Below are 22,156 nucleotides of genomic sequence, written 5' to 3'. Positions count from 1 at the left end.
GTATTTGTTGACTAGTGTGGTACTACATGGTCTGGGTAGGGCAGTACTGGGGATATACATTCTGCTGTCTCACAGAGTTGTCAGTTGTCTGATGCTATCCCAGTTATCCACCCCATTCCCTTACATGCTTGATCAATACCATAGGTATGCTATCTGAAAAGTTCACCCCATTATTATAATTTGTTACAGAGATGGCTTACCTTGTGCCTGCAGCTGTTGTGTGGGTGGTGCTTGTGGACTGACTATGTTGGATGCACACAATACACTGCCTATACATGGTCAGGTATAGGTGGCGTGATGTTTGGGATCCATTTTACTGTATGTGTGAGTCAGAGAGAGGGAGAGAGAGAGAGACAGAAAGATCAGTTTCTGGGGCCCTACAGTTCAGTATATGTGCTATGCATTGCCTCTTTGCAAAGGCCAGGGCATACTAGGCACGCCTTTGTCTGCCTACAGGGGCAGGCTCAGGATGTTCCTCCTCTGAGTCACTCAGTGCCCGTGGAAGCCTTGGCAATGGTGGGGATCTGTGTGACCCTTCCCCATTTTGTTCCTTCTGCAGCTGTTTCCACAGGATCATATTGTGTAGCATGGCACATACTATGATCATGTGTGCACATGTGGCTGGAGAGTACTGCAAGGCTCCACTAGATAAGTTGAGGCAGTAGAACTGTGACTTGGGAATCCCAAACACATGCTCTATAATGATCCTGGTTTATGTGTGTGCCTCATTATGGTATTCTTGTGTGGGTGTGTTGGCATTTCTGGTGGGTGTCATCATCCATGGCTCCAGTGTGCAGCCAGTATCCCCCACTAAATGGCAATATGGGATGTCCCCCCTGACAAACAACTGACACAGCTGTGAGAAATGCCAGATGTGGGAATAGTGATAGCTTCTATGGCATCCAGCTCACACATTCATAATAATGCCCTGCGCACCACACACAACCTGGAAGTTGATGGAGTGGAACCCCTTGAGGTTTATGAAGACACTACCCTGTTCACCAGGTGGTGCTTTCATGTGGATGTGTGTGCAGTCTATGGTGCACAGTACATCCAGGTAGTCTGCTACACAGTGGAAGAGACACATATTGGAGTCAGCTCCTCACGGGTGCTGGGGAATTTAATGTGCTCCACAGCATGTGTTAACATGGCATCCAGGAACTGGTGGAGTATCCTGGATACAGATGCCTGTGAGACCCCCACAATATTGCCAGTTGCTCTTTGTAAAGTACCTGTAGCTAGTATTCTTAGAGCTACACATACCTTGGTATCCACTGGAATGGGTTCCCCTCTGTTTGTTCTGGATCTGAGACGAGGCCAGCACAGCTCCACAATTTTCTTCAGTATTTCCCTGTACACCCTGTAGCACTTTACTATCTCCAGATCATGTAGCCCCTGATAGGTTACCCTGGCATGAACACTCTTCTCTTCCTCCGCATAAGTCTGGGCAGGTTGTCAGCATTGTCTTCTTCACCACCCACAGCCTCTTGCACATACTGATGTATGAGAGTGACAACAGCCCCTAACATTTTGTTAGTTTTGTTAGGTAAAATTTCCCCATTTCTGTACACTGGTGGTGCAGAGTTATGGGAAAATACAGACTAAAAGGTGTTTGCATAGTTTATAGTGGTGTGTTGCAGATGCTGCCTGTGTGCTTGACTGAATACAATACATTCCATCTGCCAGAACTATTACTTGTATTTGAGTGCCTCTATTCTGCTATTTCCCTTTTTTTCTTGTTCCACTTGTCATTTCCTGCATTTTTTTTTTTTTTTTTGTGTGGTTTAAATCCTGGTGCATGCTGCTCACACCCATTTAGGCAAGGTAAACAAAGCTATACAGCCTTGGACACAGCCCCTTGCTTACATACACACAGTGCTGCTATTTCCTGTGTTTTTATTTTTCTGGTTTAAGTCCCGGTATGCACCGTGCAAACCCATTCAGCAAGTGTAAACACTGCTGAAAAAGAAATGGCCTGCCCTGGCTGCGAACATGCTTAGTTAATCACAGCTAAGCTAAGTAAAACACACCCCTGCTTATCTACATGCAAACCTGGGCAACAGAGGTCCAATGTACTAACAGAAAGCATGATACACCCTTTTGATGTCATTTACTTCTCATGCTTATATGGCCGCATTAGAGCACCTACACAGTTAGGTGCAGTCTGACACTTAGAAGACATCTGTGAGTCAGTAAGATTCCCCTCATACCCACTGCCTTACTCCATAGTTACTGCACTCACACTTAGCCTTTCTGCTTAGCAGCCACTGTTCCCTGGTATTGTTTTCATTCTGCATGCCATTGACTATAATAGCACAATGCAGATTTTCATGAAAATTGTTTTTTCACATTTTTTTTTTTTTTATTTTTGGCATGATCCCGTTTGCATGTCTCTGCCCTATGCTTAAAAGGCTGAGATCAGCCCAAAAAAGTTTTATTTTATAAAATTTAAGCTATTTTTCATGCCAATGGCCATATATTTGGCCATTGGCATGCCTATTAGATATGATACATGCTTTCTTTCGAGCTGTCATGCCTCCATTTTGTAATTTGCAGAAATGTATTCAGTTAGTAACTGAATACATTTCTGCAGGTTACACTGTTCTTGCATAGACATCTGCCTGGTTCCTGGATCGCTATTTCATGTCATTTGCATGGTTTTCATCAGCAAATGAGGTAATTAGCATATAGCAGTGGTGTCCATGCAGGAATAGTGTAGGAGTGCTCATGCATGTCCCAGTAGTTCGATCCTGCATCGCTCGTCGGCCATATTGCATGCAGCAGCCTTGCACTATTCCTGCATTCCTTCCAGAGCTTGCTGAATCCAGGGGTATGTCTTATAATCTTATTAGTGCAAAAAGCATTTGCAGAAAGCTCCACAAAATTGGTGCCATTCTTTCTTCAAAATCCCCTGATTTTCTTAGCATTACAGAATCCTGGCTCAGAAATGGCCACCACAGCCTAAACCAGTTCTTCAAATACTATAATCACCACATTGATTCCTGGCTTATTTTTTATATTGTAGGTACTATTATGCTACTTCACCTATTAACTCTGACATTTACTGTAGTAGCACAAGCCAATGTAGTATTGACCATGAACTTAACTGAATTCTTACTAAACTTCCAGCCAAAGGCTATCATCATCTTTATGCTGCAGTTGCATATCTGTCTCTCCTGCCACCCAGGAAAAATTCACAGCTCTGTTGAATACCATCCTGATCAACATCCCTTCAGAATAACACATAATTATCCTTGGGGACCTCAACTTAATTTTCTTAGACTCACTGTACCTTGAAATCCCAGAGTTCCTTGTCAGCCTTGAACTCTTTCAAATGGTGACTATGTCTACAATACTTAATTTTAAAATAGCCATCACTCACCTCCTGACTTCATAATTACCTACCACCCCAACAATATTTCCAGTATCATAAGTCATCCATCAACCTTCAGTGACAACTGCACTTTAACATTTCATGTTTAAAATCTAAAAATAAAATATTCCTCTAGAACTAGTTACTACACACCAAAACACCCCCTGAAATATCTAGATTAAACCCCATCTTGCAACAATAAACTGGTGCCTAGTTCTCAACCTCATTATTCCAAACTGCTGCCAAATTATTCTTATAATTTTTACCATACCTTCACCTCAAATACTTTTCCATAATCTGTAGATTTTTAAAACATAACAAGACTGTCTGGTTCTTAAAAGAGATGAAGAGTCCAATGCATTTACATGATGAAGCATGGACATTTTAGAAAAATAACCCCACATTTAACTTAGAAGAGTAATACACTAAGTTAGGGAACATTACTTAATGAGTAACAGATATGCATAAACTTAAGTACCTCAGATAAAACCAAATAGCCCTCTTCCACTCTCCCAAAGAGTTATAGCATGATGTATGTAACATATCTAGTAGAAATCCACTGAAAAAGTGTTCCTATTTCCTCTCTTGGATACATTCCTTGCCATTTTGGAAACATCCCATCTGTTGATTTTCTTAAAGATTTCTCTTGTCTTCCCACAGAACAGAATATTACATCATCTTCCACACAAATTCAACCAAATCCCCAGAATACCTCCCACCCTTCTACTTCTCCAATGCCATGCCATCTATTTGTAAATCAGACTTTGTCGGACCTGTACCAAAAGATGACAACCCCCCCCCCCCCACCAAAAAAAAATTCCATCCAACCTTAGTACTTATTATCCTTGGTAAAATCCTTGACAAAAATCTCTTATAATGAATTCAGCACTGGCTTTGACAAATACCAACTTACTTTCTTAGAATCAGCATTGCTTTTGGGCAGGTAGTGATACAATGACTACCATCTCAACACTCATTAATGACATCCTAACATGGATAAAGTTAACCTCACTGGTCAGTCTTCATTTAACTTGCTCATGCCTTTGACGTCGTTTACCACTCCATCCTATTATGCCACTTGCAAGATATTGGAGCAAGCTCTAAATCTACACAATGGTTGAAAGATTTCCTGAACAAATTAACTTTCACAGTTAAATTAGGTCTGCTTCTCAGATACAACCTTCACTCTTTCAGGGGCTGAAATCTTACACCAATAATATTCTCCATTTTCATAAATCAACTACATCTTTACCTATCCCCTCTACATCTCTCCTTTATACTGATGATATCGTTATCAACAGATACAACCTATCTCATGACATCATTCAAAATCTCATATGTGTCAGCATCATTCAATTGTGTGCTACAAATATCCACATGCTGAAATACCTTTAGAATAACCAGTCTTTTGCTCACACCGGCACATTTAGTGATGAGATTTTGCTTTTACTCAATTTTGTAAGGAGTTTCAATTGTTTTTTTATCTAAATTTTATGATCCTTCATTTTTATGTTCTTCAAATTCCGCTATCAGTAATGAAATTTCATTATCAAGCACCATAGAAAAAGTTTCACTACCTCATTAGAAGAAGAGGAAACTGTTGTAACAAAGCTATTAAGTATGGTAGGTATTTAATAAATGATAAGCAATGATTTCAGCACTATCATCCATACAAGAATAAAAAGAATTAGCAGATTGAACTGAAAAACTGTCAATACTGTTGTTATAGCTTTCATTTAAAACACCACCCCCCCCCCAGGATTCAACAAGTTCTGCACGGCATGCAGGAATAGTGCAGGAGCTGCTGGAGGCAATATGGCTGCCAAGTGATCTAGGGACAAGCCAGACATGACACTGACTGTGCTCCTGTATGCAAACTACTCCATTTGCAGGTGAAAACCATGCAAATGAGGTGAATTTGTGATCCAGGAAGCTGGCAGTCGGCCGTGCAGGACTAGTGTAATCTGCAGAAATGTACTCGGTTAGTAACTAAGTACATTTCTGCAAACTACATAACAAAACCATAACAGCTCCAAATAAAGGGTATTTATAATGTGTAAAGCATTCCAATGGCCAAATATATGGCCATTGGCATGGAAAACAGTTTTAAAATTAAAAAAATAACTTTTTTTTTTTTTGGCCAATTTCAGCCATTTAAGCGTAGGGCAGCAGTGCGCAAACAGGATCAGCCCAAAAAAAATAGAAAAAAGCAATCTATCCAAAATCACAATTTTGCCAGTATACTCAATGGCAGGCAGAAGACAACATGACCAGTGAATAGTGGTTGCTAAGGGAGAAGGCTCAGTGTCAGACTTGTAACTAGGCATTAGCAGGCAATCCTATGCAAATGAGGGCAATGATACTGAATCTCAGATTCCCCCTCATGGCTAGCCTGACATCATAGAGGGGTGTGTCAGGCATACTGTAAGCTTATTGGAGCCCTGTGGCTCGGGTTTGCCCTTAGCTTAGCAGAGCTATACAAGTGGGTGTGTCTGAAGCTGCCAATCACTCTTTACATTGCCTAAGTGGGTGTACGTGCTGTGCACCGTGTTTTAAAGGTGAAAAAGGCAAACCAGGAAATGGCAGCTCCATGCACATCTGAGCACTGTGTTTGCGCGATGCACACCTGGGCTTTAACAGGAAGGCAATGGGAAGGGGAAACAGCAGTAAGAAGTTAATCAAGGAGAACTAGCATAGCTGGCAGGTGAAATGTATCAAAATCAGCCAATTACACAGGCAGCAGCCCAGCCCAGCACACTACTATAAACTATGCAAACAACTTTCCCTCTGGTTTTTCCCACAAACTCTACACCACCGGTGTACACAAGCAGGGAAATTTTACCAAACAAAAACAAAAAAATGATAGGGGCTGCATTAGCTCATATAAATCAACATGTGGAAGAGGCTGAGGGTGGTGAGGATGAGAACGCTGATGACCAACCCACAGTGAGGAGAAGGAGAAGAGTGTACAGACCCAGGGTAACCTACCAGGGGCTACATGAGCTGGAGATAGTGGAACACTATAGGGTGGACAAGGACTTCCTACAACAAATTGTTCAACTGTGCCGGCCATGCCTCACACACAGAACCAACAGAGGGGAACACTTCCCAGTGGATACCAAGGTATGTGTAGGCCTAAGAATACTAGCCACAGGTACCTTCCAGAGGCCAACTGGGGATATCATGGGGATCTCACAGGCATCAGCATCCAGGGTACTCCACCAGTTCCTGGATGCCATGTCAGCAGATGCTGGTTAGCACGTATATTTCCACAACAGCCTTGAGGCTTTGACCAGCAATATGCATCTCTTCCACCAAATAGCAGAATACCCTGAGGTAGTTGGTGCTATAGACTGCAGGCGTGTACACATCAAAGCATCACCCGGTTAGTGGAGTAGGGTCTACATCAACCGCAAGAATCATAATAGACCATGTGTTTAGGATGCTGAAGTCATGGTTCCAGTGCCTGGACATATCTGGTGGAGCCTTGCAGTACTCACCAGCTACATGTACCCAAATTGTCATCATATGTGCCATGCTAAACAATACAATCCTGAGGAAACAGCTTCAGCAGGAACAGCACGGGGCAGGGCCACACAGCCTCCCACCATTGCCAAGGCCTGCACAGGTACAGAGTGACTCGGAGGAGGAACAACCTGAGCCAGCCCCAGTAGGCAGAAGGAGGCATGTCCAGTATGCCCAGTCCTTGGCAAAGAGGTAACGCATAACATACACTGACACGGTAGGAACCCAGGGAATAACACCTTTCTCTGACTTGCACATGCAGTAAAAGGGATGCCAAACATGACACTGCCTGTGCTTAACCATGTGTAGAGCGTGTACTATGTGCATTCGACATAGTCAGCCCTCCAGCACCATTCTCAATACTGGCACAGCCACAAGGTAAGTCACTCTGTCTATCAATTGCTGAATGGAGTAGTATGTTTTGCTACTTGTATCGATGGTATGGATGTGAGCATGCAAGGGAATTGGGTGGCTGAATGGGATACTAGCAGATAGCAGACACCTAGACAAGGTGACAAAACTCACTGCAGGAAATGTGGTGGGCCAAATGTGTGTTCATAGGACACACACATGATAGTCAGGGAGGCTCACATACCCAACAGCAGTCTCAGCCAGCAGGAAAGGCATAGACAAACACAAACAAATGCTGTGCTAAGACCTCTGATTGATGGCTATGGAGAACAGCCCCCCTCCAGACCTACACAGACAGACTACAACAGGTCAGGCAGTGGGATGTTAGTTCTGAAGGTTAAGAAGTCTGAAAATGAAATGTAGGTCAATCAAACCTAAGAACTGTAGTACATTGATATGTATCTAGTCTGCATGATAGGTCAGAATACAGAATGAAATGAAGTACCTGAAATACCAGTACAGTCATAGCAAATGTGTACAGTTGTCAGGTGTGCCCCCACAATCCTATGTAGAAATGTAGTAACATGTATGTGTAGGTAAAATAACAGTGGAACACAGATTACCTGAGCCAGCCAAAATAGCAGGATGGATTGTAGTATGTGTACAATATGCAGGGCTGCGTGTGTTAGGTTGGTGTGTGTTGTATATTTTGTGAGAGTGGTTAGCATGTAGACATGGTGAGGTTTGTCCTGCTGGCCATTGGCCAGTACTGCCAATGACAGGGCTAAGTTTTCATAATTGCAGTGCCAAACACAATGCATCCCAGCAAAACACATTCCAGCAGTAAGCAGTAAGTAAGTAAATGTTTGGATGTAATATCTGTCACTATCTGAAAGATGGACATGGCATGAATGTGGGCCCAGACATACAAACAGTACACATGTGGATGTACCTCAGACAGACAGTATATAATATGTTACTGTCAAATGGACACACCTTTGAAATTGTATATACAGGTTAGCAGCACATTAGTTGGGTTTGTAGTATGGAATACCAATGTCATCTGGCCAAACAATGGCAGACCACAAAGGTCACAGTTATGAAGTATTGAGAAACTGCTGATGTCCCTGTACAAGCCAGCGTAAGTTGAATGCCCCATGTACATATGTGAGTCAGGTGCATGTAGTGTCCATAGCACACATGCACCCAGCTCACCCCACCAACACCCACAGGTACCTCACAGGTCTTATCCCTGCTGTTAGGAATGAAGACAGTATGACCCCCACCTCTGTATGGCAATAGCCACAGAATGCAGCATGCAGAAGAGGTCTCCCATGCAGGTGTGTCCCTAGCTGTAAGCAGCACCCTGCCAGCATCCACATCACTGGATCAATAATGACAGAAAGTATTGCCATTAACACCTTGCACACCTACCCTGTCACCCTAGAGGAATATAGTGTCTGGCAGTCTGGGACTGTAGGAATGACATAATGCAATAGCCTGCTACAGCTGGCCTGCATTACTACCAAATCCCCTATAGTCCTCTGCCAAAGGCCTGTGTCTCATCCGTACTGCCAATGTATGTTATGTCATGGACTCCCAAATAACAACATAACACAGTCCACAGAATCCAAATGCAAGGCAATGTGGACAAACTACAGTAACATGTCCACCATGTCCCACTGCATGAACTGTGGACTGACACCAAATTACTGCTGGGATGAAGTGATAACTATAGGAAACATATCAGATAATGTTTGTATAATGTTTGGAAGAGGATAGAATAGTAGAAGGGGGAGTAGGAGCATAGATTGCATGGAGTGTGTGAAGTCTGAAACTCATCTGTGTGCACATACTATCCCTGCCTGCAAACACAGGAATGGTTGGTTACTAACCTGCTCATAAACCACAGTGTGAAGTTGTAATGTCCAGAAATATGACCCCTGGCTCTGGATAACCTGTGTGAATCTGTATAGCTGTGAGGTATGGCCATAGCAGGATATAGTTATACTGTCACGTGGATAGATGTACAAGCATGGGATCCTCAGCCACCACTGTACCAAGATGCTGAACTATTTACACAGACCCATCGTCAAGTGTTTGCAGCTTCCCCTCCAGAATGGCATGATTGTGTAAGAATATGTAGGCTGCCGACCACAATACTGGACACAGCTGCATTCACCCTGTGTTCCCCAGGAAATTACTGCAAGCAAATATGTATACCTGACAGTAGTTGATGACATAAAACATCACCGTGTGAAACAGTACATATGCCTGAATATCTCTGCTAACACCAAGACTATGTAGCAGAGGCAGCACAGACACAATTACCTACAGTAGCCCACTATCCTTTGTACATTTTTACCCCATATTGTCAAACGATCTACAGATATCCAGCAGAAACAGGTTGCTAGCTGTAGGATAGAACAAAAAAGCCTGAAATGGAGTACAACCTACCTGGAATGGATTCACATATTCAATACAGAAGGTCATACTGGGCATGCTCCCACACTTAGAGAAACAAAGCCCATGTCTGACAATAAAATACTGAAAGGTCATACTGGTCATGCTCCCACAGTTAAGAAATGAAGCCCATGGCTGGCAACAACAGTGGACTATAAATATCTGAGAGTCACAGATGTTTGTAAACACACACTCCTCATTGCACAGCAGTCATGCTTTGCACACACATTGGATAGGAATACACACATATATCCAAGGACAACACACTACTGCAGTGGTGGTGCTGCGGTAGCATTGTCACATCACAGTTAGACGTTGCACGTTCGATTCTCAGTTAGAGTGTCTTCTGTGTATCGACATGCATGAATGGGCGTTCCTTCACTGAAGGTTGTGTGTTAGGCCCGGCAAGCCAGCACGTAAAAATCTACTGCAAATCATTAGCGGAACGGAGTTCCACTGTGGCGACCCCTAACCGGGAAAAGCCGAAAGACAGTTTATCCAAGGACAACACACTATAATAGGCCAAATTTACACATACATAGATGTGTGGAAGAGAGTGATAGACAGTGACAAAGAGTCTCCCATCATGAGGCCTGTCCCACCCAGCACACATCCAATTGGCTAAAACCACATGATGTGCAAATGCCAATCACTGTAGACATTTGCATCTGGTATCCCTCAGCACTATAGTGTCTGCAGTGCTTGTGATAACTATGTAACATGACTGTACAGGTCAGTATTCATCTAGCAGTTGTATACATATACCTGTGAAATATAAACCTGTGCGTGCTTGAGTGTTGTGTGTCTGCTTCCAGATGAATGAGTTATGGCCCATGCACACACACTGCACTCCCCATTGCCCTACCATTACAAGCCTGCTGATGTCTTCACCTTGAAACACACCTTTGGTGAAGGAGTAGCCCTATAAGCTCTATGGCACGTGCTGAACCTGCGTAATACTATAGTGTGATGTATTAGTTAGGTAGGTGTTCTAATCCCAGACATGGCAATTGTGTGTGTGTGTGTCTGTGTAGGGATCAATGCTTTTGAGGCCATTCACATTCACTACAATTTCCATTGCCCTACTTTGGCAAGCCTGCTGATGTCATTCACCTTGAAATACACCTTTGGGAGGAAGGAGTAGCCCTATAAGCTCTGTGGCATGTGCTATAATTGTGTAATCTTGTAGCGTGATGTACTAGTTAGGTAGGAGTTCTATTCTCAGGCATGGGAACTGTAGAACTTTGTGTGTGTATGTGTGTAGTGATCAATGTCTTTGTGGCCATTAACAATCACTAGGCACTCCTACAAATTGAGAACATCGATATCTGTGCAGTAACAGAGACCTGATCCAAGGCTCTGGAGAGCACCGCTGCAATGCCAGGTACAGCTCTCACTATACCTGTCGGCCACCAAACCAGGTCCAAAACACTAAAGGTGGAGGTGTGTCCATATTCACCAAGGATATTCACAGCACCAGGCTACTTGCCCAACAGAATGCGTCTGAAATACCCCCGGTGAAACTAACACTAGGTAAGACTGCAATCCAAAATGTATAGCTTGCTACAGATCCCCCACCATGCCCCAAGATTCCCAATACACCTTTCGAAACATACTCGGAAATATTATGATACAACCAAACACCCTAATACTGGGTGACTTACACTACCCAGCCATAACTGGGAAAGCTACTTGTGTACCAACATGTGTGCCCAACAGTTCTTTGAAATCATAATTTCCAATGCCTTGGATCAAGTAAACCATAGTCCCACTAGGGGCTCAAATATCCTAGACCTGGTCATTGCCAACATGGGAAATCAATCCTCCACACCTATGGTCACCCCATCGGTGGTCAGATCTGCCCATAAGCTAATCACCCTTAACATCCACATCCCTCCCCCACATCCCAGTAAGGAAACTTCTGTAACACACTTCTCCAAAACCAATGTGATGCGACACATGCCAGATATGACAAACGTCATGACACCCATGCAGACGGACACTGAAAGGACAACTGCTGAATCCTACACAAAGGCGCTGTATGAGCACATCCACTCGTGCATGAATTGTGCCATTCAATACAGAACCAAGACTCTCCCAACCATGAAAAGAAATTTAATGTTGTGGCCTCCTGCCTTAAACATACTGTGCAACAAAAGGAAAACACTGTTGCAAAAACAAGGGAATTTCCAGGATGCAAAATACTCCCTTGCCAGCCTCAGTAAGAAGCTGAGATCCCACATAACATCCTCCAAAGCAAGTTACGAGCATAATATAGCCAAAGATGCCAAAGACATCTGCAAGCCATTCAATAGCTATGTCAAGAATCTAAATGACAATCCTCAGATCTGCTCTTAGCTACAACAGGATGGTATTAAATATACTGCTCCCAAGGATATTGCCAATATCCTGGCAGATTGAATCACTGACAACTGCACCCCCCACCCCTGAAAGGGCACATCTCAACACTGAAAGATTGCTAGATTCCAGTAATAATGGGCACACAGGTAAAAACCACACTCTCCAGAGAAAAGAAAACAGTATCCATGGGACCAGTCAACATCCCAGGCTGTGTACTACATGAGCTACAAAATGAACTGTCACCTCACCTACGTGCCATGCCTAATCTAAGCCACACCTTAGGCTTTGTGCCCACTGTGTGGTGCACAGCTACAGTTAACTCAGTCCACAAGGGGGATCCAGCTTGGATCCTGCAAACTACAGCCCCATCAGTATGACGAGCCTGATCTGCAAGGCCATGGAATGTATTATCATGGAACTTATAAACAAAGACATTGGCAACCTGCAAACACTGGAACACACCCAGGATGGGTTTGTGAAGGGCCGATCATGTCTCCTGAACCTGATTGACATCTTTGAATCAGTCTCCGGATCTGTGGACGAGGGTAAGACGGTTCACACAGCCTATACAGACCTCACCAAGGCTTTCGACACCATCCCCCAGTCTGGAATCATAGATAAATGTACCAAGCTGGTGAGCAATCCCTACATCACCCGATGGGCTGCCAACTGCTGTACTGACAGAACCCAGACTGTAAAAGTAGGTGAAACCAACTCCAGCCCCAGACAACTGACAGTTGGAGTACCTCAGGGTTCATTCCTGGGACCTCTCTTGTTTGGCATCTACTGCTCTGAAGTACAGGCCAACACTAACAGACTCTAGCTAACAAAGATTGCAGATGACTGCACACTGGGAGCCAATACTGAATCCCCACATCATGTGGATATTCTATAGAAGGGCCTTACAGAAAGAGATGCTTGGTGCCTGAGCCATGGTCTCAAGCTCAATGTCAATAAATGTATAGTTATCCCCTTTGGGAAGGGACATGTACCTGTGAAGTTCCTCATAGGTGGCAGCACACTAAACACCTAAAGTGCTATAAGAGACTTAGGGCCACAGGTGGACAGTGGTCTCACTTTTGATAACCACATCACCACAACAGTCAGGAAATCAACCTATGTGGCACACCTCATCACTAAGGGCTTTACACCCATGAAAAAGGAGGCCATTGTCCCACTGTCATCTCTCAGTAGACCCAGTACAGATTACAACAGCCTGTTAGGTATGTACCTTAGAAGACATCTGCAACAACTAGAAAGGCTGCAGACATACCTCACTAAAAGAATCACAGGCCTAAACTAGATGCCTTATGCTAACCATCTGAAAATCATCCAGCTATACTCTGTCACATATCATGTACTCAGAGGCAATCTCTGCTTAACATACAATGCCATGTCAAGCCCAGAGCTATTGGACATGCTACTTTTAAAGAAATCCAAATCCCTCACAGCCACATGCTCCAGGGATCCAAAACTTGTCTTCACAGTGAACAATACATGCTGGATGGATGTGTTCCTGACCCAAAGACTCCCCAGATTCTGGAATAGACTGCCCATACATGTCAAGCAGAGTGCCTCTTTGGCCCTCTTCAAAAGGAAGCTTGATGATTGGATGGGAGATAGGTAATTGACCCAGGGGTCATGTCAGTTGCCCTGCTAGACAGGGGTCCAGGGAAGTAAATATTGTGGGGAGACATAGCCAGGGAATTGTCATGGCTAGGCATATATAGGCCATAGGGCAGATAGCCTAGTACCAACCTATGAACCTATGACCTACACTTTCCATTGCCCGACCTTGGAAAGCCTGCTGATGTCATTCATTTTGAAATACACCTTTGTGGAAAAAGTAGCCCAGTAAGCTCCGTGGCATGTGCTATAACTGCGTAATAATGCAGTGTGATATACTAGTCAGATAGGAGTGCTAATCCCAGACATGGCAACTGTATAACTTGTGTGTGTGTTTGTTTGTCTGTTTAGGGATCAATGGTTTTTAGGCCATTTACAGTCACTACAACTTCCATTGCCCTACTTTGGCAAGCCTGCCGATGTCATTCATTTTGATATATACCTTTGGGGAAAGAGTAGCTCAGTAAGCTCCGTGGCACATGCTATAACTGCATAATGCTGTAGTATGATGTAGGAGTTCTAATCCCAGACATAGCAACTGTATAACTTTGTGTGTGTGTTTATTTGTCTGTGTAGAGATCAATGCTTTTGAGGCCATTCGCAGTCACTACAACTTCCATTGCCCTACTTTGGCAAGCCTGCCAATGTCATTCACTTTGATATACACTTTTGGGGAAGGAGTAGCCCAGTAAGCTCTATGATGGACGCTATAACTGTGTCATGCTGTAGTGCGCTGTACAAGTTAGGTAGGAATTCTAATCCCAGACATGGCAACTGTATACCTTTGTGTGTGTGGTTGTCTGTGTAGGGATCAATGGTTTTGAGGCCATTCATAATCACTGCAACTTCCATTGCCCTACTTTGGCAAGCTTGCTGATGTCATTCACTTTGAAATACACCTTTGGGGGGGGGGAGTAGCCTAATAAGCTCTATGGCATGTGCTATAACTGCATAATGCTGTAGTGTGATGTACTAGTTAGGTAGGAGTTTTAATCCCAGACATGGCAACTGTATTACTTTGTGTTTGTTTGTCTGCATAAGGATCATTCACATTCACAGTCACGACAGCTTCCATTGCCCTACTTTGGCAAGCCTGCTGTTGTCATTCACTTTGATATACACCTTTTGGGGAAAGAATAGCTCTGTAAGCTTGGTGGCGCATGCTATAACTGTATAACTTTGGGCGTGTGTGTGTTTGCCTGTGTAGGGATCAATGCTTTTGAGGCCATTCACAGTCACTACAACTTCCATTGCCCTACTTTGGCAAACCTGCTGATGTCATTCACTTTGATATACAGCTTTGGGGAAGGAATAGCCCAGTAAGCTCCTGGGTGCATGCTATAACTGCATAATGCTGTAGTGTGATGTACCAGTTAGGTTGGAGTTCAAATTCCAGATATGTCAACTGTGAGAAATGGTGTGTGTGTGTGTGTGTGTGTGTGTGTGTGTGTGTGTGTGTGTGTGTGTGTGTGTGTGTGTGTGTGTGTGTTTGTCATAAGTATCCTGTGTGGAGGAAGCTGTGAGAGTGCACTAGCAGGACTCGTTGTGGAGCAGGTTTTGCAAATTTCTTATATGGTGGGCCTATCATATGTCACAATGTCCACCTTACAAGAATAACAGATGCCAAATAGCAGAGAGGCTGGGGTAGACAATCCATACCACTGTGAGTGTGTAATAATGGGACATATTATGGAGCGGGTTTTGCACATTTCTTATATGGTGAGCCTATTATATGTCACAATGTCCACCTACAAGAATAACAGATGTCAAACAGCAGAGAGGCTGAGGTAGAAATCCATGTCCCTACATGTGACATCATGGCTTGGAGAACAATATATGCAACCCTTGTATTACCCAGAGAACACTCTCCACCCATGTCTCATACACAAACACACTCGGCTAGGCAACAACCACTATGTTGGTAGTTCATAGGTTCATAGGTTCATAGGTTCATACTAGGCTATCTGCCCGAGGGCATTTACAAGCCTAGCCCATAGTTTTGTGGCTTACGCCACCCCTTTAGTATGGGGAACTATACCCATTATTTTGCTGTGCCTCTGTTGAGCAGTGACACTGAGGTAATCCCTGGGGTATATCTGCGATCTCCCATCCATTGGTCAAGATTTCTCTTGAACAAGGCCAGCGAGTGCTCTGCCTCACATATACCGATTTTATTCCACAGCATAGGGAGTCTTTGGGTGATGAATCTATCCCTCCAGCACGTCCTATTAATAGCCGTGTCGAGGTTTAAGTCTCCCGCCCTTGTGGCTCTGACGGATCTAGATTTGAGGTGAAGCATATTCATCAAATCTGGGTTTGACATGGCCTTGTATGTTAGGCAAAGGTCACCTCTGAGCAAGCGGTAAGCGACTGAATAGAGCTGGAGTTCTTTCAGTCGGGCAGCATAGGACAGATGTTTGAGACCCTTTATCCTTTTGGTGAGGAACTTTTGTGGCCTCTCCAGCTGCTGCAAGTGTCGGGTCAGATACATTCCGAATGGGGCATTGTACTCAATCATTGGTCTGATGAGTGATGAGTATAGGGAGACTATGACCTCCCTTGATCTAGATGAGAATCCCTTCATGATAAGGTGGGCAATGTAGAAGGTCTTCCTAACTACTTTAGCTACATGGGTAAGTTAATTGCATATTGCCCACAGATAGTAAACATGGTGTGTTTGCAGTTGACTACAGAGGTCATGGCACCCTGTCCCATTCCTACAATAGGCAAATCATTGCATACAGTGCTCCTTCACTATGTTTCCCACAGGACGCCTGCAATAACTGTAAAGCCAGCAAATGTAACTCACAAAGGACATACCATGCCTTATACACATGCCCTGTATGGACAGATGCCACTGACATCAGGGAATACCTGTATCATGCTGTCAATGTAGGTGCAGGGTCAATCTGGTGTCCATTGCCAGTTCTTACCACATGAGGTCAGGAATGGCACATCTGATGATAAGACTCTGTCTACACAACATGCCCCAGACACTCCAGCTACACTTCCACATGTCACAGAACATGCTTGTGGGATGTTTGCATATACAAGACACCATCCATGTTATGGAATATAGAACACATACATGGCATGCATTGCACAGCACTGGCCACCCACAATAGTAACCCATATGAGTGCATGGTGAATACAATACCAACCTGTGTGGGCCAATCCAGACACTACACCCCTGAGCCACACTGCAGACCATTGTCATGTGGCCTGATGCTAAGGTATATCTTTTACCTAGCCTTGTACAGCCTTCTGGCACAGGCAACCACTACACACCTGTGAAGCAATGCACCTATGCATGTCAGTATTGGCAAATCTGTGTCTGTTTGTGTGTGGAGTATAATGATTTGGACACCATGCACACTCACTACACCTCCCATTGCCCTACTGAAGCATGCCTTCTGATGTCAAACACCTTGACATACCCTTTGCCCATATATCAGCCTGATAACCTCTGTGGTGCATGTGATACCACTGTATTACTGTATTGTGGCAAACTTGCTAGTTAGGAAGTCTAATCCTGACCCTGCCAACTGTGATAATGTGTGTAAGTCCCTGAGAGAGTGTTGCTGTGTCAACCTTGACACCCGTTCGTGTGGACAGGCACATGTACTACACCTACCTTATCCCACCTTTATCACTGTTGCTGATGTCACTCACCATCAAATATACATTTGGACAGCTCCCCAACATGTAAGCTCTATGGTACATGCAATAACTGCATAGACACGTATTAGCAATATATAGTTAGGCAGGGTTTGAAACCCTGTACTGGTAAGTGTGTGACGCAAACATGCTTAGCTTTTACTCTCCTACCATCTCCCTGTCTTACTTTGTCTCTGTCTCTCTCTCTCACTCCCTCTCTGGTGGATGTGGAGAAGTACACCTGATTTGCTTAGGCTGCAGCTTGTGTTTTGTAAGTGATGCTCATGATCAGCTGATGGCTTGTGAATGAATTGCAGTCCCCCCACTAGCTGATTGCATGTGGAACAGCTGTGGTAACATTCCCTAGCCAAATGCATGGAAACACACTCCTATAACTAGGAATATCATGTAGGTGTGGGCCCTTTTAATTCACTGTGAGCAGGCCTTCATGTCGGTGTTTGGCAAACAGCATCACATATGGCAGTGGGATATACCTCTAACAACATACACTGTGGAGTCAGTCCAACAAACAGGAGGGGGTGCTCCAGACATGACTACAGAATGTAAGTTATGCTCTTCTGTATTTGGAGTAATATTGGTTTAACAGGGTTTGTGTGGATATGGCTGTTTTACATGATTTAATACCTGTCATGACAGTGTTACGTGTTTGAGGAAACACCCACCTGTAGGGTTATCTGCAGACTGTTTGGAGCCTCATGTGTCTTGTGTTACTCACAGATTACCTATCTTAGAACTGCAGAAGCATAGTCTGAGGATTGCAGTCAGTACAGGCTGACTGACATCCATAAGAGTTACTGACTTCATATCCCTCATAGGACATATGTCACAACAAACCCTGTTACAACAGTAAATGTATGAGGTTATAACAGCAACATGTCAATATTGGCCCTGTGTTTGTGCCTCCAGCCACAACTCTGTCACCCTTTGTACATATGTCATGCAGTAAGAGGTGCACATGTTCTGTACAAAATTATTTATTGACATCATATCTAATAACAAGCCAGTGAGATATCAGACTGCTAGACTTATTATGTATAGTAGGGGTTATATATGAGGACATAACCTGGGCATTCTGTGGTTGTGTGTACAGTACTGAGGTCTGTGTACTTATGGTGATTGTTGATAGTGTGTGCATTGTGATTATGTACCTTGGCCTGTGTACAGACTGTGGTAGATGTCATTGTTCTTGGTCCTGTTCCATCTGATGTTACATGCTCCTCCAATATATGGTACCCTATCAGCTTACATGTTTGTAGGGCCAAACACACACATGTCCCACTCCACAGACAGGCATTGGACCACACTGTGTAGTGGCCCAGTATATGTAGGGTTAGTGTGTGAGTGGCACATATGAGGATGGTGATGATCAGACAGTCCATATACTGTAATATTAAGTTAGCTTACCATATGTGGCTGTGGCTGTGTTCACATTGGTTGTGGGTAAGCACTTTCACACAGGTGTCTGCTATTCTGTGCTGTGACATGCCTGTAGAGCCTGCTATATATGTAGGTACATGTGTATTCCTCCATACAAAATGTAGGTCAGTGTTATGGCAGTCTGCCTGTAGTTTTGCACAGTGCTTTGTTACATGCCTAGCAGCTTAGTGTACTTATCCAGTGTTATGTTTTATCCAGATATTTGCCAGATGTACTGCTGCCGGGAAACGATAACTGTCATGTATTTCTGACAAAGCAGTGGGATGCTATACAGACGTATTTCACTAACTAGTGGGTAGTATGTGGATATGTGACCTTTGCACCACTGGTTATTATGTGTCAGTAAAGACAGGAGTGTGTAAATGCATAACCTGTGTGGGCATATGTAGTCCAGTATTTACATGATATACCCATTTACATGGCTGTTGACATCGACAGTGTCAGGCTTGGTCTACATGTCTTGCATTAAGGGGTTCTATTTATACCTCTGGACTAACCAGAGTGTGTCAGACTGTCCATATTTATTGTCCATATCTCTGCTGTATTCCACAGGACCATTACAGTGATATCAGTGATACTGCACTATGATGACCTTAGGATATTCATCAGTAACTGATGGCGTACATGTCAGTAGCAGATGTGACCTCCCACACACAACATTTCTGTTACGAAAACCCCTGTTACAGTAGCAACAGTCTACATATATACCTGCAATACATACATTATATCCCCTTGCACTAAAACATACACATACACATGGATATATGTATATGTATGTATATATATATATATATATATATATATATATATATATATATATGCACATCTATACATGTCTACACACTCTCTCTCTCTCTCTCTACATATATATATACATATATATATATATATATATATATATATATATATATATATATATATATATTTATATATATATAGTCTCATAGTTTCATAGTTTAGTACTAGGCTATCTGCCCTGGGGCATTTATAAAATTAGCCATAGTGATGTGGCTTTCGCCACCCCATGTAATGGTACAGAAGTGTACAGAATAGATTTAGAATACTGTGCCTCTGTCTAGTAGTGACACAGTGAAGACCCCCTTACATAATAGAATTAGTTTACTGTGCCTCTGTCTAGTAGTGACACAGAGATGACCCCCGGGGTAAACCTACGATCTCCCATCCACTCGTCAAGATTTCTCTTGAAGAGAGTCAGTGAGTGGCTCTGCCTAACATGAACTGGGATGATGTTCCAGAGTATGGGAAGCCTCTGAGTTATGAATCTGTCCCTCCAGCATGTCCTATTCATATTTGTGCTGAGGTTTAAATCTTTAGCTCTTGTGGTTCTGATGGATTTGGATTTTTTGAGGTGGAGCATGTTCTTCAATTCCTGATTGGACATGGCCTTGTACGTCAGGCACAGATCACCTCTGAGTAGGTGGTATGCTACTGAATAGAGCTGGAGTTTCTTTAGTCTGGCAGCATATGACATATGTTGGAGACCCTTGATCTTCTTGGTGAGGTACTTTTGGGGTCTCTCCAGCTGTTGCAAGTGCCGGGTGAGGTACATACCAAATGGGGCATTGTACTCAATCATGGGCCTGATAAGGGAGGAGTACAGGGGTACAATGACCTCCTTTGATCTGGATGTGAATCCCTTCATGATAAGGTGGCAAGGTAGAAAGTCTTTCTAACCACTTTGGCAATGTGGGTGTCAAATGAGAGGTCACTATCGACTTGGGTCCCCAGGTCTCTGATTACTTTTTCCATACTCAGTGGGTTACTGTCTATGTGATAATTTGTGGGTACTTTGTTTTTCCCAAAGGGGATGACTATACATTTTTTGGCATTTAGTTTAAGGCCAAGACTCCGGCACCAGTTGTCCTTTTCAGTGAGGCCTTTCTGTAGGATGTATGTGTCAGCTGGTGTATCAACTATGGCGCCTAGTTTGCACTCATCTGCGAACTTTGTCAGCCACAACCCTTCCATGTTTGCTTTCATATCTGAGAAATAAATGTCGAACAAAAGGGGTGCCAGGACAGAGCCCTGTGGGACACCACTTGTGACTGGCTTTGAGTCTGACATGGCTCCAGCGATTTTGACTTTATGGGTTCTGTCCTTTAGCCAGTTTGCAACCCATCTTGTGACATATGAATTTACATTTAAGCTGTTGAGCTTATCTATGATGCCTGAGTGGGGTATTGTGTCGAAAGCTTTAGCCAAGTCCAGGTAGGCTGTATGAACTGCTTTGCCCTCGTCAATGGCTCTAGTGACTGTTTCGAAAAAGTCAACCAGGTTTAAAAGGCAGGATCTGCCTTTTACAAAGCCGAACTGGGTGGGATCTAGTGTCTGTAGGTCCCCAATGTCTCGGTTTATGAGTTCCATAATGATTCTTTCCATAGCTTTGCAGACCAGGCTGGTTAAGCTTATGGGGTGGTAGTTACCAGGGTATGTAGAGGTGCCTCTTTTGTGGAGTGGGACCACTGTTGCTGTACGCCAGTGTTCAGGTACATATCCTGTAGTAAGGCTAAGGTTAAATAGCATTTTTATGTGCGGGTTTAGCTCCTCTTGGAGTTTATGTAGCACGCAACCCGGGATACCGTCAGGTCCCATTGATGCTGTGTTTTTAGCTTTGCTGAGGGCGGTTCTCACCTGGACATCTGAGATGACAGGGAGGTTACATTCAGCTGGGATAAGTATTTCCTCTTTTGGGGGTGAGGGAGGGGAGAAATTTGCACTGAATCTGTCTGCCAGAATGTTTGCAATATCTGTGGGTTCAGTGTATTTTTTGTCAATGTGAACTAACTCTGAGCATATCTGAGGGATTCTGCCCAGGTTTCTAACATAGCAGAAGAAGGCCTTGTGGTTATCTTTAGTGTCCATTGTGATTTTTCTCTCAAAGTTGGCCTTGGATGTTTTTATGAGAGAACGTAGCTTTCTACTAGTGCTGATCAGAGATGCCTTCTCTTTATGGGATTTTGCTCTGACGTGCAGTAGCTTCCTTCTTTTGTAATACAATTTGTTTATGGCTGGGGTCCACTAGACAGGACGCCTGCCCTTGGTGGAGAGAGTCTTGGTTTTATTTGGGATTTCATGATCCATGCATTATTGGAGATGTCCATAGAAAGCATTTGTGAAGGGTTCAGCATTGTGGGATGTGGTTTCCACTGTTCCAGTGGGCTTAAAGGATACCATCTCAGTCTTAAGAAGTGTAAAGTCGGCTTTTGAGAAGTTTTTCACTGTAGTCTTTTGTGTTGGGGGTGGAGGTGGGATATGTATATCCAGGGTGATTAGTTTGTGGTCAGATCTCACTAGTGAGGGGTATACTTCCGGTGTGGAGCA

Source organism: Protopterus annectens, chromosome 2.part0 (genome assembly GCF_019279795.1).
Source record: "Protopterus annectens isolate FY-2018-M chromosome 2.part0, PAN1.0, whole genome shotgun sequence".
NCBI classification, from domain to species: Eukaryota; Metazoa; Chordata; order Ceratodontiformes; family Protopteridae; genus Protopterus; species Protopterus annectens.
Note: the sequence above shows the minus strand (reverse complement) of the source record.